Source organism: Gouania willdenowi, chromosome 22 (genome assembly GCF_900634775.1).
Source record: "Gouania willdenowi chromosome 22, fGouWil2.1, whole genome shotgun sequence".
NCBI classification, from domain to species: domain Eukaryota; kingdom Metazoa; phylum Chordata; class Actinopteri; order Blenniiformes; family Gobiesocidae; genus Gouania; species Gouania willdenowi.
The window spans coordinates 66,667-84,783 of record NC_041065.1 but is presented as its reverse complement, the minus strand read 5'-3'; the positions used below and the strand labels follow the sequence as shown (position 1 = coordinate 84,783).

Here is an 18,117-nt window from a genome sequence, read left to right as displayed (position 1 = left end):
AATCTATTTGCTGTTCTGCCAACTTTCCACTTTTGGGCACCATGGATTGGCAAAAATACCCGTCAAGCTAACTGTGTGCTTAACACGGAATTTCAAAAGGTCTGTGAAGTCACAGAAGACCAGCTGGGAGATGAACTCTGCAAGCAGAAGGTTGTTATGGCAATTTTTATATTCATCATCATATCATCAAATGTGTGTTCATGTGTACAATTTGTCATGTTTTAATACATGATGACTGCATTACTCTTTGCACTTTTGAACAGCTGAGTCATGTTAGATTAAACAGTATAGATCGTATTGTATCCACAGTGCAACACAGTCTCTGCTGAAGGCCAAGCTCAAACTCACATGCAGATAAACACGCACACACACTATCAAGGACAGATAACAGTGGCGCTCAACCTGCCGTGACAAGGTGAAAACACAATCTAAAATACATTATTTATTCTTTTTTTTTGTTCATGAGTTATTTATGTGCCATAATTTAACCTAAATCAATGATATATTTGATAGCTTCATGTGATTTGGAAATTATGCAGGGAATGTGGTTCACTGGATCTCCTTCTGAGATTGTTGAATGAAATAAAGTCAAGACAAACATATGACAAGGTTTTTCAAAAGATATGTGTTTACGTATGTGGGGAGCTTGTTATGATACACACCGTGTGTATAATGTTTTGGACCCAGACGCACGACTCAGAGACAGAGTTAACAGTGAACAAGTGATTTAATTTACAAGTGAGGTGAATGTGCAGAGTCCTTCTTCAGTGAGCAGTGAGGTGAGTGGTGATCCCAGTCACAATCCCGAAGTCCCAAACACGTGAGATGAGTGTGGAGCAGAAGAGTAGCAGGCAGGCAGGCAGGTAGGCAGGCAGGAAGTATCGCAGAACGCACTGGGGTAGATAATAATCTGGCACTGAGTGGAGGTAGAGTCTGGTCTTTATGCACTGGAGGTTGATGAGCTTATGTGGAAAACCTGGCTGCCACACCTGCCGCTGATTACAGGAAGCCCACAGAGGAGCAGGCAGAAACACACACACACAAAGTGGGAAGGCACTGCACAGAACTAACCATAACAGTACCCCCCCCCCTCAACGACCGCCTCCAGGCGGTCCACCAGGCTCACCCGGGTTAGCACGGTAAAAGTCCCGGATGAGGGACGCATCCAGAATGAGGGCCTTAGAAATCCAACACCTCTCCTCAGGGCCATACCCCACCCAGTCCACCAAATACTGGAAGCCACGCCCCCTGCAACGGACACCCATAATCTTCCTCACCGTAAAGGAAGGATGGCCGTCGATGTGCCGGGGGGGCGGAGGGGCGACGGCAGGAGGGCTCAAGTCACAGGAGGACACCGGCTTGAGTTGGGACACATGGAACGTGGGATGAATCCTGAGGGCAGGAGGAAGTCTGAGGCGGACAGCAGAGGGGTTAATGACCTCCACAATCTCATACGGGCCAATAAACCGAGGAGCCAGTTTCTTGGAAGCCACGTTCAGTGGAATGTCTTTCGAGCTCAACCAAACCTTCTGCCCTGGGATGTAGGCAGGTGCCGGAACTCTGCGGCGGTCCGCCAGTCTCTGGTTGCGCTCTCTGGTCCTCAAAAGAGCCGCCAGGGCCTCATTCCAGACCCTATGGATCCGCCGAAGGTGAGCTTGCACAGAGGGAATGGCTATGTCCTCTTCCTGAGTGGGAAACAGTGGGGGCACGTAACCCAAGGAACATTGGAAAGGTGCCATACCTGTGGCCGAGGATGTGAGGGAGTTGTGAGCGTACTCCACACATGCCAGATGTTGGCTCCAGGAAGTTGGTTTCCGGGCACAGACACATCGGAGGGCCGCCTCCAGATCCTGGTTGGTTCTCTCCGTCTGACCGTTAGTTTGGGGGTGGTAACCTGACGACAAACTCACAGTTGCCCCCAGTGCCCGACAAAACGCTTTCCAGACCTGAGAAGTGAACTGTGGTCCCCGATCAGAAACAATATCCAAAGGAATTCCATGCAGACGGAAAACGTGCACAGTCAACAGTTCAGCAGTCTCTGTGGCCGATGGCAGTTTAGGTAGTGCAACAAAATGGGCAGCCTTAGAGAAACGATCAACAAAAGTGAGTACAACAGTTTTACCTTCAGAGGGAGGCAAGCCTGTTATGAAATCCAGAGCAATGTGAGACCATGGACGGCCAGGCACTGGGAGCGGACGGAGGAGCCCCACAGGGGGGCGGTGAGAGGCTTTACCACGGGAACACACTGTGCAGGCTAGCACAAACTCTTTGACGTCCGAACTCATAGTAGGCCACCAGAAGTGCCTCTTAAGCAGGTCCAAGGTTCGAGACACCCCTGGATGGCAGGCAAACCTTGATGAGTGACCCCACTGGAGAACCTGGGAACGGACAGATTCTGGTACAAAGAGACAGTTAGGAGGACCCCCACCTGGATCGGGGTGTGTATCTTGAGCCGATCTCACCACCGACTCAATCTCCCAGGTGACAGCAGCCACCAGGCACGACGAAGGGAGAATAGTCTCAGGGTGGCTAGAGGTCCCATTACCAGTGGCAAACTGTCTAGACAGAGCGTCCGGTTTAATGTTCTTGCTACCTGGTCTGTAGGTAACTGTGAACTGGAAGCGGGTAAAAAACAAAGCCCACCGGGCTTGTCTCGAGTTTAGTCTTTTTGCTGTCTGAATGTAAGATAAGTTCTTATGATCCGACCAAACTACAAATGGTGTCTCCGCTCCCTCCAACCAGTGCCGCCATTCCTCCAGAGCTAACTTAACTGCCAGTAGTTCACGATTACCGACGTCATATTTACGTTCTGCTGGGGACAGTTTGCGGGAGAAGAAGGCACATGGATGTAGTTTATGGTCCCCTGGTGATCTTTGGGACAAGACCGCGCCCACCCCTACGTCTGATGCATCCACCTCCACAATAAATTGGCACTTGGGATCGGGTTGAATGAGGATGGGTGCCGACGAGAACCTCTCCTTGAGGTCCAGAAAAGCCTCCTCGCCCGCTGGAGACCAAGCAAAGGGAATGGAGAGTGAGGTAAGTCTAGTGAGGGGTGCTACAACCTGACTGTGGTTCCTGATGAAACGTCGGTAAAAGTTGGCGAATCCTAGGAACCGTTGTAGCTGTTTGCGAGAAGTCGGTGTGTTCCATTCCATGACAGCCTTGATTTTTTCCGGATCAGTCTTCACCTGCCCGCTCTCTAGAATGTATCCCAAAAAAGACACAGAAGATGAGTGGAATTCACATTTCTCCGCCTTCACAAACAGTTTGTTCTCCAGTAGTCTCTGTAGAACCTTGCGGACATGGACAACGTGTTCCTCGAGACTGTGCGAGAAAATCAGGATGTCATCCAAATACACAAAGACTGAATGATTCAACAGATCCCTGAGAACATCATTCACCAACGCCTGGAAAATGGCTGGAGCATTGGTTAACCCAAATGGCATGACCAGGTACTCGAAATGGCCGAGTGGTGTTTTAAAGGCAGTTTTCCATTCGTCCCCCTCCCGAATGCGAACAAGGTGGTAGGCGTTACGGAGATCCAGTTTGGTGAACACTGTCGCCCCATGGAGGGGTTCAAAGGCGGAACTGATGAGTGGTAACGGATACTTGTTCTTGACGGTTATTTGGTTAAGGCCCCTGTAATCGATGCATGGTCTTAACGATTTGTCCTTCTTGTCAACGAAGAAAAAACCCGCACCGAGTGGAGATGACGAATGTCGGATAATGCCCGAGTTAAGAGACTCTGTGATGTAAGTCTCCATAGCCTGACGTTCAGGCGCCGATATGTTAAACAGCCGACAAGTAGGCAGAGGGGCACCAGGCAGCAAATCAATGGCGCAATCATACGGCCGATGCGGAGGAAGGGAGAGAGCCCTTTGTTTGTTAAAGACCTCTCGAAGGTCATGGTAAACGGAGGGAACCGATGAAATGTCCGGAGGAACCGAAGGGAGCCGACACGAAGGTGGTTTACACGAGGGGGACGCTGAGGTGAGGCATTTGGCGTGACAGTAATTGCTCCAACTGATTATCTTACCCGCGGCCCAATCAATGAGGGGGTTATGAAGTTGGAGCCAGGGAAGACCCAACACGACGGGTGCGTGAGATGACGGCATGACGTGGAAGGCTAATTGTTCACGATGATTACCTGCTAAGAGTACTGATAGTGTCTCTGTCTCGAACTCGACACGAGCGAGCCGTTGACCATTTAAGGCATCGACAAGGAGGGGCTGAGAAATAGGCAGGGTCTTGATGCGAGCTCGCCTAGCTAACTCAATATCTAAAAAATTAGAATCTGCTCCTGAATCCACAAGGGCTAGCAGGGTTAGGGGTTTACCCTCAACAAAAATACAGGCCTCCAAATTGAAGCATCTACGGGGAGAACTAAGAACAGAGGTGTTACTCACCAGCACCCCGACTGCGACTGGTGAGCCTAGTAGTTTAACCGGCTGGGACAGTTTGCCAATCTGTGCCCTTCTTCGCCACAATAAATACATAATCTCTGCTGAAAACGTCTGTTTCTCTCAGCGGGGTTTAGCCGGTTACGGCCAAGCTGCATTGGGACCTCTGAGGATGAGACGTCACCACGGTGGTTATCGGAGTCTCTGGCTCCACTAGCAGTGGGCAGGACAGAGGAAGAGGGACCCGGTCTTTGAGACTGAAACTCATGTGCACTCTCACGCCGTCTTTCCCGGAGCCTGTTATCAACCTTGATAGCTAGTGTGATGAGTTCCTGCAGGTTATTAGTTTCAGGTCGACCCACTAAGCTATCCTTGACTGCCCCGTTGAGCCCCTTCAAAAATATCCCCTGCAGGGCCCCCTCGTCCCAACCTAGTGACATGGCTAATGTACGGAACTCAATTGAAAACTCGGCAACACTTCGGGAGCCTTGCCGAAGGCTGAGTAGCTGGTTGCCAGCGTCCTTACTAGCTACGGGATGATCAAAAACAGCGGTGATTTGTTCAAAAAATTGAGGGAAGCTAGCCGTAGCAGTGTGGGGGTTATCCCAAAATGCGGTTTCCCAAGACCTTGCCCTTCCCGTGAGGAGTCCTAACACGTAGGCTATCTTAGAACGGTCACTGGCATAAGTCAGTGGTTGTTGCTCGAACACGAGAGAACATTGAAAAAGAAACGACTTGCAATCCCCCAGACTACCATTATATCTCTCGGGTGCGGGAACAAACGGCTCACGAGGCTGAGCAGAGCTAAGAGGAGGGGCAGCTCGGGTCGACGGAGTAGGAGCAGGCAGCTGAACAACATTTAATTGTGTCTCTACCCTGCTGAGGCTTGTGGAAATCACTTGTAATGCCTCCATGAGTCCGCGAAGGGTCTGATCGTGTTGACCGAGTAACGCACCTTGAGAGGAGAGGGCATCACGTAGAGAGCTGTAGTTGGCCGCTGTCTCTGAATCGGCTGGGTCCATGTGGCCGGATTATTCTGTTATGATACACACCGTGTGTATAATGTTTTGGACCCAGACGCACGACTCAGAGACAGAGTTAACAGTGAACAAGTGATTTAATTTACAAGTGAGGTGAATGTGCAGAGTCCTTCTTCAGTGAGCGGTGAGGTGAGTGGTGATCCCAGTCACAATCCCGAAGTCCCAAACACGTGAGATGAGTGTGGAGCAGAAGAGTAGCAGGCAGGGAGGCAGGCAGGGAGTATCGCAGAACGCACTGGGGTAGATAATAATCCGGCACTGAGTGGAGGTAGAGTCTGGTCTTTATGCACTGGAGGTTGATGAGCTGATGAGGAAAACCTGGCTGCCACACCTGCCGCTGATTACAGGAAGCCCACAGAGGAGCAGGCAGAAACACACACACAAAGTGGGAAGGCACTGCACAGAACTAACCATAACAGAGCTGCTATAATTAGATCTGTTTTCTCCAAAGTTGATTGTGTTTAATGGTTTTTTTTTCCAGGTGGTTTGGCTGTGATTATGTGCTATTGTATGTAGCATAAAGTGCAACATTCGAGCTGAAAGCCTACGTGACTTTGCTGACATCCTTCTGAAAACACATGCCAAATATTGTTATAAATGACTTTGCACAAGGACAAGCACATACACATACAAATCTGAGAGAACCAGAAAGATTGTATTTCAACACATTTGAAGGACGTTAAGATCACCAACTACTGATAACATATCAAAAGCCAAAGATGGAAAACTTCAGGTGTCATTACCTTGGCTGATACCAGACTGTGGTGGCCATCCAATAACTGCTTAAGCAGAGCACGATGCTATGTATGACCGATTCCATGAGGACAATACAAAGGATCCTTGAGATGCCTTGCTCAAACTTGGTCAACAGTCAAATAGCAGAGCAACTTTTTGCAAAAATGAAAAAAAAAAACAATTACTTCTTAAACATGGCTTTACATCTACTCATCTGTTCCTAAAGAGAAATATCATCCACCATCACAACACCCACAAAAACAAGAAACGATTGGACGCCATAAAAAAACACCTTTAAAACTAAAGTATCAATGAACATCTACAACTAGGCAGTGTTGGGTAACTTCAACCTACTTTTACGATGCAACATTAAATACACCACATTAATTATTCATTGAATTATTTACCTTAACTTTTTTAAAAATTAGAAAATCAAAGATCTTCAGGGACATACAGTACTGTTAAACCTGGTCCAATGAACACCAACAGGTGAGTAACGATGTCATATTTTGCAAGATACAAGGTTCAAGATGGCGCCAGTGTGTCTGGTGTGCCGCTTGGCTCTGCTCAGTTTTATTTGTTTTATGCTGATTTTAACATCTGTTACAAGGACCATCGACTCACTGCTGGTGTATAATTGTCAAGAATTGCTAAAAATAAAAGAAACGGTGCAATCGTGTAGCATTCGTGATGCAAACAACAAGTCATGTTCATTCTACCTGGCCGACCTGCCTGCGCACCTCCTCAGGGTGAATGCGCCGCTGCCCAAGAAGCGTAAACGCCGAGGAGTCCGATCCGGTCGGCTCGTGAAGCTGAAAGCCTGGTTGGCTCTTTCTCCCACCGCGGTGTGGTCCTCGGAACTTCCACGGGATTACAGAGACTGTTTTTCCTGCAGGACTTCTTTACATCGTGCGATTTGGATGTACTGTTTTTAACAGAGACTTGGATCAACAGCGGTGAGTCTACTGCTTTCTCAGAGTTATTACCTCCAGACTGTACTTTTATCAACGTACCGAGAACCACTGGTCGTGGCGGAGGTATAGCTACTATTTTAAAGAACTGCTTTTATCACAAAGTGGTATCTGAGAGGTCTTTTTCTTCATTTGAACTGAGCTGTTTTGAGCTGCGACAGGCTGACCCAGTACTGTGCGCTGTCATTTACAGACCACCGAAGCACAACAAGGATTTTATTAGAGACTTTTATGAATTTGTTGCTTGTGTGCTCACGCATTATGACAGGGTTTTGTAAGATATGTTATAGTGTGTGTGGTTTTTTATTACTTTATTTGTTATAGTTAAATGATTAAACGATAGTTAGAATATGAAATTATCCATGATTAACTGTGTGTGTGTGTGTGTGTGTGTGTGTGTGTGTGTGTGTGTGTGTTTGCAAAACATATCCATTGTCCACCAGAGCTGGTTTAAACTAGTTTGGGCCAGTGTGGGGGTACGTGACCCACTGCATGGACATATGAGCTGTTTCTCCCCCAAAGTTTTTGTGTTACCATATATGGTATTAACACTGCACCCAGAGCGTTGTTGCACAGCCCCTCTGGGTGTGGTCTATGTTTTCCTAATAAATACCTAGTTCTGAGGCATCACCGTCAGAGCAATCCAACTTATATCGGACTTCTGTGTCTCTTTTTGTTGGGTTTTTCTCCGAGCTGCAGCTCGCACCTCTCTGCCTCTGGTCGCCTTTTAAGTCAGATAGTGTTTTTCTCCTTGAGTTGTGATTGAGCAACGGTCTTAACGTATTTAGACCTAACATTCACTGGTGCCGAAACCCGGGACCTTACATCTTTTCTTCTGGATCGGCGCGGGCGCAACCGGACCATTAGTAAAACTGCCGGCACCCCCTCCTTTGCAGGGGTGGTCGCAGCTTGTTCCAGCGCCGACCCAGGGGGTGAGTGACGGGTCCCACGAACCAGGGAGAGCACTGACGAGGTGAGAAGCAGTTTTCTTTTCACCATAGTACCCGTGACGTACAACGGGGAGTGAAGACCGTGGTGGGTGACGTAATACTCACACGGCGTGGTAAAGGGACAGAGGGCAGACGGGAGTTGTTGTGTGGTGTTTCTTTGTGTGGTGTTTTTTTGTGTGGTGTTTCTTTGTTGTGACAGTGTCTGTAAATCCTGTGCTGAGAACATGGGTAACGCGCAGCGTAAAGCATTGATGGAAAATAATGATGTGAAATTCATGCAGAGAAAGTATCCCGGTAGTTGTTGCTATCTGGAAAATTGGTACAAGAATTGTGGGTTTGCAGGGAAATTGTCAGATGAAGCTGGAATAGAGAAAGTGTCTATCTGGTGTGAGGGAAAGAGAGTGAAGGCATTAAAAAAGTTACGTCCTAAGCAGGCTGAGTTAATAGCAGACCACTTAAGAGTAGTGTGTATCTGGAAAGATGCTATGAGTATCCGGAAAACACAGATAGAGAAAGGTGAAGAGAGAAGGAAACAGAAAGTGTTAGCAGCAGCTAAAATACAGCCTTGTGATGAGACCGTGTGTGCACCGCGTAGAGTTGAGGAGACAGATCAGCAACAGATTGGAGCTGCAGGGGGATCACAGCAGGGGGGTGCAGTTGTAGGGCAAGAAACAAAGGGACCTGTGACTAGGGCAGCTAAACAAAAGTCAAAACAGATGAAAGGAAGTGTTAACAGTGAGGAGGATGAGCAATATCACATAGCTCAGACGGGAATAGAGAAAAATCTATATCCAATTTTGCCTATGATTGAGGTGGCTAATCCTCGTTCAGGAGAACTCCTCAACCCACAGGATCCATTACAGGGTGCCCATCCCCCACAGCTGTTGTTGTTTCGGCCATGGACGGAACAAGAGGCATTAGATGCCTGTAGGGGCGTATGTGATGTCGAGAAAGACCCGACTGCTTATGCTGAACAAGTACGTGGGTTGATTGAGACATGGCATTTAAATGGACTGGAGGTGGAAAAGGTTTTAAAACTAACACTTAGACACCGATATCCAGTAGTGGTGGGCGGTTTTACCGGGAGACAAGTTAACCGTCAGCCCCTAGCACATAACTCTAATGAGCTGCGACAGCAGGTTGAAGCACTGATGCAAAGAGTGAGAGCTACTTACACTAAACCCCCAAGCCACGAAGAAATAAGTGCGTGTCGTCAGAAACCAGACGAGACGCCAATGGAATATCGTGCCCGTTTAGAAACGGTTTTTAGGACTAATAGCGGGCTTCCTCATTCTCCGCAGGCGGATAATCCATACCAAATACAACTAAAAATGTGGTTAATCAGTGGTTTGTTGCCAAACGTGTCAGATTTCATAAAAAGAAATTGTGTCACACACCGCACCCTCACTGTTCCAGAGCTAATGGAATGGGCCGAACATGCTTATGAAGTCACTGAAAAAAAGAAAGCAAAAACTGAGTCAGCTAATGTTAATGTATTGGCTGAGGCCATGGCTGCAGCTCTAGTGAGCCAACGCCCAGGGTTTAAAAGACAGGGAAAAAAGCCATATCGCACCAGAACGCCTGATGAGGAAAAACAAGCAAAAATAGATCGAGAAAAAAGACAATGTTTCATTTGTCATGAGGAAGGACATATGGCAAGAGATTGCCCAAAAAGAAAGCAAAAAACAGACCATACGTCGTTCGGGCAAACTCCTCGGCAGTGACGCCAGGACTGGCCGGAGGAAAATGTAATCAGTGACTCCGGAACAGATAATGAAACCTCAGAGTGTGACATAGCCTTTTTAGGGCAAGATGAGGATGTTAACCAATATGACAATGATTTACCTGCAGAATATGAACATCCCCCACCGATAAATCCAAATCATTTTGTTGATTTCTCCATTTATGCAGCTGTAACATTAACACATGACAAATACCCAAAACGTACATTGTTGGTGGGACCAAAACAAACACCAGTCACTTTTCTGTGTGACACAGGGGCTGATGTTTCTGTCCTCCGTGATCAGGTGGAGGGCGTAGTCACTTCCAAAAAGGTTATTGGCATAGTGGGAGTAGGTGGAAAGCCTCAATATGCATGTTGGTCTGAGGAGGTCATTGTGCAAGATGAAGATGGTTCATATCACACACACCCATTTATTTTGACAACTGATTGTCCCTTCAATTTAATGGGAAGAGACCTCCTCAGTAAGTTACAGATCAGTTTAGTGCCAACGGCTAATGGAATAGTGCCAAAGAAATTTTTATCAGAAACTAAAGAATCACTTATGGTGTTGCAAAGCCCAGTCATTCCTAATAAATTCTATACATTGGATCCAGTGTCAACAGGCCCTCGGTCAGTGGTTGGGTCTATGGAAGAACTGCGGACTAAAATAGCTAAAACATTTGTAATTCCCACAGATGTACAGACACAGTGGCCACCACATGTTACAATGATTTATGTCAGACCTGATGGACCCCTGCCAGGTCAACCAGACTGGCTACGGAGACCAGACCTGTCCCCTGAGGGCAGAGCAGCTGCTAAAGCCTGGGAGGAAAAGTTTCTGCGATTGTCACCACAGAAAATAACATTGACAGATGTTTGTTGGTCTCCAGATGGATGGATTATAATCAGAGTGACGTTGCCTCCAGAGCTGACACCAATAAACCCCCCACGGTTTCCACATATCTGTTTACAAAAACCTGCACATAAACAGTGGAAAGATGCAAATGATCTGTTGGCTGCACTTCCTGTCAAGAGTGACCTTTGGAGGAAAGAGAGACACAATGTATTCACATACAGAGGCTCCTTTTGTGGCTTTGTGAAAAAACGAATGTTGAACTGGTGTACTTTGGCGCCCCCTGCTGTGCATTTGGATGCATGACTGTCTGTGTGCACAGACAGTCATGGCTTCAGATGATTTCCCTACAGTACCATCATGTCTGTGGGCTACATCAAAAACAGATGTTGGACTTATGACAACCGCAACATCTGTAACCATAGATCCAGCCACATCCCACAGGCCTCGAATTAGACAATATCCACTCAAATCAGATGCAAAAGAAGGAATAAAGCCTGTTATTAATGATTTACTGACTGCAGGCGTGTTACAGGAACATGACGCAGCTGAATGCAACACCCCCATCTTCCCTGTAAAAAAGCCACAGGGTGGCTGGAGGATGGTGCATGATTTAAGAGCAGTAAATCAGGCTGTTAAATCACGAGCTCCAAATGTACCAGACCCACACACATTGTTAAATGAATTACAACCTCATCAAAAATGGTTCACTGTAATTGATTTAAGTAATGCATTTTTCTCCATCCCTCTTCATAGTACAGCTCAGGGGTGGTTTGGATTCACATTTGAGAACAAAAAATACTCTTACACTCGCCTTCCACAAGGGTTTTGTGATAGCCCTACGATTTTTTCAGCGGAGATTAACAGATGCATCAGCCACCACACGTGGCCAGAGACCACACAGATAATTGTTTATGTTGATGACATTTTATTGGCAAGTCCCACCAAAGCGGAAAATGAAACAGAGGCAATCAGGCTGTTCACACATTTGGCAAAAACAGGAAATAAGGCCTCATTGGAAAAACTCCAATTTACACAGGAAAAAGTAACATTCCTTGGACATAACATTTCAGCTGAAGGGAAAGAACTTACTACATCACGTAGGGAAGCAGTACAAATGGCACCAAAACCGCTTACCGTCAGACAAATGATGGCCTTTTTAGGTCTAGCAAATTATTGCAGGTCGTGGATCGTTGATTATGCCATCATAACTGCCCCATTACAGAACCTAATGTTAGACACACATCAAACTTTAAGCGCACCTTTGCAGTGGACACCTGAAGCGGAAGAAGCATTTACAAAAGTGAAACAAATCATAACAGGAACAGGGGTGATGGCGCTGCCAGATTACAACAAGTCATTTACACAGTCTGTTGACTGTAAGGACGGTTACATGACATCAGTACTACTACAGCAATATGGTGAGAAGCAACGACCAATAGCCTATTACTCTAAACGATTAGATGATGTGGCTAGGGCACTTCCCCATTGCGTTCAGGCGGTTTGCGCCGCAGCCATGGCTGTGCACGCGTCTGCTGAAGTAGTGTTGTTCCATCCTTTGACGCTGTTAGTCAGCCATGCAGTTGACATCCTGTTAACACAAACAAAAATGTCATTCTTATCTCCTGCCAGGTTTTTACACCTTACTAACACTTTGTTGACCCCAGCCAACCTCACTCTAAAGCGCTGTGCTGCTTTTAACCCAGCTACATTAATACCAACAGCTGACGATGGGACACCGCATGACTGTGGACAGTTAGTGTCGGTGACATGCAAGCCACGTCCAGATTTGACAGACATTCCATTGGAAGACGGAGATGTAGTTTTTGTAGATGGCTCCTCCTCCAAAGCACCTGATGGAACAAATCATACTGGTTATGCAGTAGTTACATGCGACACTGTGTTGAAATCAGGCAAATTGGCTGGAAATCAGTCTGCACAGGCAGCTGAAATCGTGGCCTTGACAGAGGCCTGTAGACTTTTCAAAGGCAAGAAAGTCACAATTTACACTGATAGCCAGTATGCTTTTTCCACAGTTCATGTGTTTGCTGCTCAGTGGGCTAGGAGAGGTATGAAGACATCTAGTGGTAGGCCTGTGCAACATGCCTCCCTGTTAAAAGACCTTCTTGCTTCAGTCCTCTTACCTACATCATTGGCGATATGTAAATGCAAGGCACATACTGGCGCCACTGATGCTGTCTCTCTGGGTAATGCGAAAGCTGATGTTGAAGCTAAAAAAGCTGCTTTTACTGAAGCACTTACTGTTCAGTTGTTGCCTGTTGATGTTGTACCACTTGGCTTGCCGGATGAAGTCCTGATTGATATGCATGCTAATGCTCCTGAAAATGAAAAAAACAAAATGGGTTACTGAAGGTGCTGTTAAAAATGACTCTGGAGTATTTATGTTAAATGACAAGCCGTGTTTGCCTAGATGTTTGTTTGACGTCGTTGCTAGAATGAGCCATGGGTTGGCCCATGTCTCAACAGGAGGGATGGTAGACATAGTCAAACAGTCATTTCATATACCACTAGGACTCCAAACCCATTTTAAAAACTTTTGTCGTCAGTGTATCATCTGTTGCCGTCATAACCCTCAGGGTAATGTTAGGCCCCCTCGGGGTAAAACACCAGCTGGTACATATCCTTTTGAGGTCATTATGATGGATTTCATAACACTGCACACTATTCAGAGGTATACGTATTGTTTGGTTCTGGTGGACTCATTCTCAAAATGGGTCACCATAGTGCCCGCTAAAACAAATGATGCAATGACAGTGGCAAAGGCCCTTTTGACACGTATAATACCTCAACATGGCATCCCACGACAGATTTGGAGCGACAATGGACCCCATTTTGTTAACAGAGTGATACTCCTGCTGACAGAAGCCATGGGCATTGAATTAAAACATCACTGCTCCTACCACCCAGCCAGTGCTGGATTGGTAGAACGCAACAATGGTACCATTAAAAACAGATTAAAAAAGGCTGTAGAACAAACAAACAGGCCCTGGCCAGAGTGTGTTAACCTGGTAGAAATGTACATGCGCATAACACCAAACACAAAGGGTTTGACCCCCTTTGAGGTTGTCACAGGACGACCTTTTCACCTACCCCTCACCAGTTCTAAGTGGGTGCAGGATCAGGAGGGAGAGTTGGATCCAATAACAAAATGGATGGTTAAATTATTCACAGATGCTGAAATTGTTAAAGCTAATACACTGCCTAGTCTCTCTTTACCTGTTTCAGATCCCCTGCGTCCTGGTGATTGGGTCCTCATCAAGGTGATTAAGAGAAAACACTGGTGTACTCCACGGTGGGACGGTCCTTACACAGTTCTGCTAACCACACCAACTGCATTTAAGATAGCTGAAAGGCAAACGTGGATACACCAATCACACGGGAAAAAGGTACTGAAACCCACCACAGCAGGTGATACACCCTAGTAAAACACAGAAATGGATCTGTTGTTCCTCCTCCTCCTCGTGGGATCCCAGGAAGTGCTAGCAGGGGCTCTAAGCTCACCTTGGTATGATTACACAGGTAGATGCCCCAGGGGCCTTAACCTCGTTATGTGCATACCACAAATACCGGACATTTTAAGTGACGTTACAATTCCACTAGAGGCTCTGGCTAATAAAGGCTACACACCATGGAAACATGGTAAGGACTATGCAAATTATGATTGGTACATGCAAGTCCGGAGAGCAGACCGAATATGGTCTGCTCATGGTTGGTCTGAAGTACCCCTCCATACAGGCTACACCCCTATTACCTGGCCCCTCACACCATCTACACGTACCGTTACAGCGGCATATCTGTCATTGCGAAAAACAATTGTCCAAAAACAAAACATCCTACTCCTAACCGTTAACACCACCGCGGTACCTCCTTCTTGTTTAGTTATGGGATTCTGCCCTGATGTACAAGGAGAGGATCCCACCTTTTGGGTGAATATTTGTATTACACCTCCGGCCACTCCCGTTGTAGTTAAACCACGTATGGACATAGTGTTGTCTCCGGAGGCTAGACAGAATATACAAGTTATTAATGCAAAACCTATGTCAACTGAAGAACCTGACTCGTTACTCGCATTACTGTCTGAACATAATAATCACGTCCATCATCGTCTGCGCGCTAATTCTTGGTACCGTATGGTAGAACTATCTGCACGAACAGTAACTAAGGATAGTTGCTATGTTTGCTCACATCTGCCGCATGCTGTAACATCCCCAACTTTGTTGTCTGCGTCCCTGCCAGCCCCTGACTCAAAGAACGTGCTAGATTGTTTACAAAATAAGTTCATGATCTCGTGCCCTCCTGTTTTACCAGTGCTAAAGACCCTCGAACCCCTAGGTCAGGCTGCTAAGCACCTAAACACGAATGCTGTCCCCTGTGGTAATTATACTCACTGCTATCCTTTATGCGTACGATTTATTGGTCCACCTAACACTAAAGGTCTACCATCAGTAGACATAAACCATTGTGCTACCGTTCAGAGCGTCAGTACGGTTGCCCCAATGTTTGCTAGAGACGGTGTTTGGTTGAAGTGCGGTGACAAAGTTTATCCTTCCCCTCCAATTAATATGTCAGCCGTTTGTGTACCAGTAGCAGTCACAGATGGGTCTTTCATAGTTCATATGACAATGCCTAGTCGTTCTCGTCGTGAGATTATAACCTTCACCCCTCATGATCCAATATGGGGCTCAAACGTCCCTCACGAACATAGACATTGGTCAACTAGCCAAAAAGTCGTTCTTGCTCTTTTTCCTAACATAGGCGTGGGTAAGAATTCCCTTATGATAGAGACCCTCCAATACCGCCTTCACATGCTTCTTAATGCTACTTTAGCTGTTGATAACAAAATGAATGCTAGAACAGCGGCCACCGCGCAAATGGCTATTCAGAACCGTATGGCCTTAGATACGATTTTAGCTTCCACAGGTGGTGTGTGTGCTATGGTGGGTGCTACCTGCTGTACATACATACCTAATAACTCCTCGGAGTCCATCGAAGACGCCCTGCAAACACTCCGCAACCTGGAAGGTGCCATGTCAACTGACGAGTCCAATGTCCATTCATCCGGGTGGGACTGGCTGTTCCAAGGCTCCTGGTTCCAATTTCTGCTACGTCTGGGTCTCCCTCTTCTGGCTGTGCTGCTGGTCGTTGGTCTTGCCTGCTGCTGCATCGTCCCCTGTGTGAAGAAAGGCATAGACAACATGATCATCGGTGCTATGCAGGTCCAGGCTTCCCCAGAGTACCAACTCCATGTTATGGGTCTCTCCCCATCTGCCCCATTGATGGACTAAGACCCTGCCACACCTTCCCATCATCACAGTGAGCGGTAAAGGTTCACTGCTACTGAGGGTCATGTGCTAGTAACCTCTGACCCTCCCTTACCAACTCCAAAAACACACTGAGACCTAAAGCCCCATTTTCGACACCAGGATTTTGGGTCATCATTTGTACATACACTCTGAACTGTCTCCAGATCACCGTGGATCAGAATCGATGTTCGCCCCAGCAGGGGGGGACGGTGGGGAATTTTTCCCGTACTAGCTGTCGGGTTTTCGCCCCACCTCACGGTGGTCATCCCTGTTGTTTTGGTCCTATGATGGCACCGGGTAAACCTGTGAAGACGCCCGTCTGCTTGATGTTTTCCAAACCCACAACAGGGCGGATATGTAAGATATGTTATAGTGTGTGTGGTTTTTTATTACTTTATTTGTTATAGTTAAATGATTAAACGATAGTTAGAATATGAAATTATCCATGATTAACTGTGTGTGTGTGTGTGTGTGTGTGTGTGTGTGTGTGTGTGTGTGTGTGTGTGTGTGTGTGTGTGTGTTTGCAAAACATATCCATTGTCCACCAGAGCTGGTTTAAACTAGTTTGGGCCAGTGTGGGGGTACGTGACCCACTGCATGGACATATGAGCTGTTTCTCCCCCAAAGTTTTTGTGTTACCATATATGGTATTAACACTGCACCCAGAGCGTTGTTGCACAGCCCCTCTGGGTGTGGTCTATGTTTTCCTAATAAATACCTAGTTCTGAGGCATCACCGTCAGAGCAATCCAACTTATATCGGACTTCTGTGTCTCTTTTTGTTGGGTTTTTCTCCGAGCTGCAGCTCGCACCTCTCTGCCTCTGGTCGCCTTTTAAGTCAGATAGTGTTTTTCTCCTTGAGTTGTGATTGAGCAACGGTCTTAACGTATTTAGACCTAACAGGTTTTAATTGTCGGAGATTTTAATGTGCATGTATGTTGTCCTTCTAAACCCATGGCCAGAGAGTTTTTGGACTTGGTGGAAGCTTTTAATCTGACGCAACATGTCACTGGCCCCACACAAGTGCACGGGCACACGCTAGACATTGTGTTGTCCTGTGGTTTTCCTGTGAACAATGTCGTTGTTGGAGATGCCGTGTTTTCTGACCACAGCCCTGTCATGTTTGAACTTATTTTGGACTTGGAGGTGAAGCTGTCTCGCGTGCGTCATGGTCGTGTTATTAAGCCCGACACGGCCGCTGCTTTTTCTCCTCTTTTTACTGCATCGTTTCTGGATCATCTAAACTCCGCTGCATCTATGGACACTGAGCAATTGATGAACTCTTTTACTTCCACCTGCTCTGAAGTCTTAGACAGTGTTGCTCCCCTCAGAGCCATATGTCCGAAGCCAAAGCAGGAACCGTGGCTCAATGACACTACGCGCACAGCTCGGCGTGAGTGTCAGAGGGCAGAGCGGAGGTGGAAGAAGGACCACTTGGAGGTCTCGCACCAGATTCTTAGAGAGTGCTGGAGAAACTATCAAAGTGCTGTTAAAGCTGAAAAAACTCAATATTTCTCTAACTTGATCTCGAGGGTTAGGGTTAGGGTTAGGGTTTTTAAAATGATTGGTTCTGTTTTTAATCCGAGTCCGTCCACTTCATTGGAGATGACAAGTGGAACTTGTGAAAAATTCCTCTCCTTTTTTAATGAGAAGGTTGCTGCTATTAGGGCCAACATATCTCCCTTTTCAGTGTGGAGTTGTGTATCCACTCAATGCTTGGCTGTTTTCTGTCAGTTTGAGTCTGTGTCATTGTCTGTGCTCACAGGGATAGTTAAAAAACTTAAACCCTCCTCCTGTCCCACAGACCCGGGCCCTCCTCGCTTTTTTAAAGAGGTTTGGGACACCATTGGCTCTTCTGTTAGGGAGATCATCAACAGCAGCTTGGCTACTGGCATAGTGCCAGCTTTTTGTAAGAAAGCTGTAGTTGAGCCTTTGATTAAAAAACCTGGCCTTGACCCTACAAATTTGGCGAATTATCGCCCAATTTCCAAACTACCATTGGTATCGAAAATTTTAGAGAAATGCGTTTTTGCACAGTTGCAACCTTTTTTAGATGAAAATGGCACTTTAGACCCATATCAGTCAGGCTACAAAGCTTTGCACAGTACTGAATCTGCAC

The 18,117-nt window shown here is 46.6% G+C and overlaps 1 long non-coding RNA gene across 1 annotated transcript; it reads right to left on the bottom strand.

The window, feature by feature from the left end:
- Positions 1 to 12,436: 12,436 nt before the first annotated feature.
- On the bottom strand, positions 12,437 to 16,016 carry LOC114456590 (uncharacterized). Its single transcript, XR_003672851.1, has 4 exons — positions 15,662 to 16,016; positions 13,913 to 14,041; positions 12,938 to 13,014; positions 12,437 to 12,528 (listed from the first exon to the last, which is right to left on the bottom strand). It is a non-coding gene; the product is annotated as an uncharacterized LOC114456590 (long non-coding RNA).
- Positions 16,017 to 18,117: the final 2,101 nt, after the last annotated feature.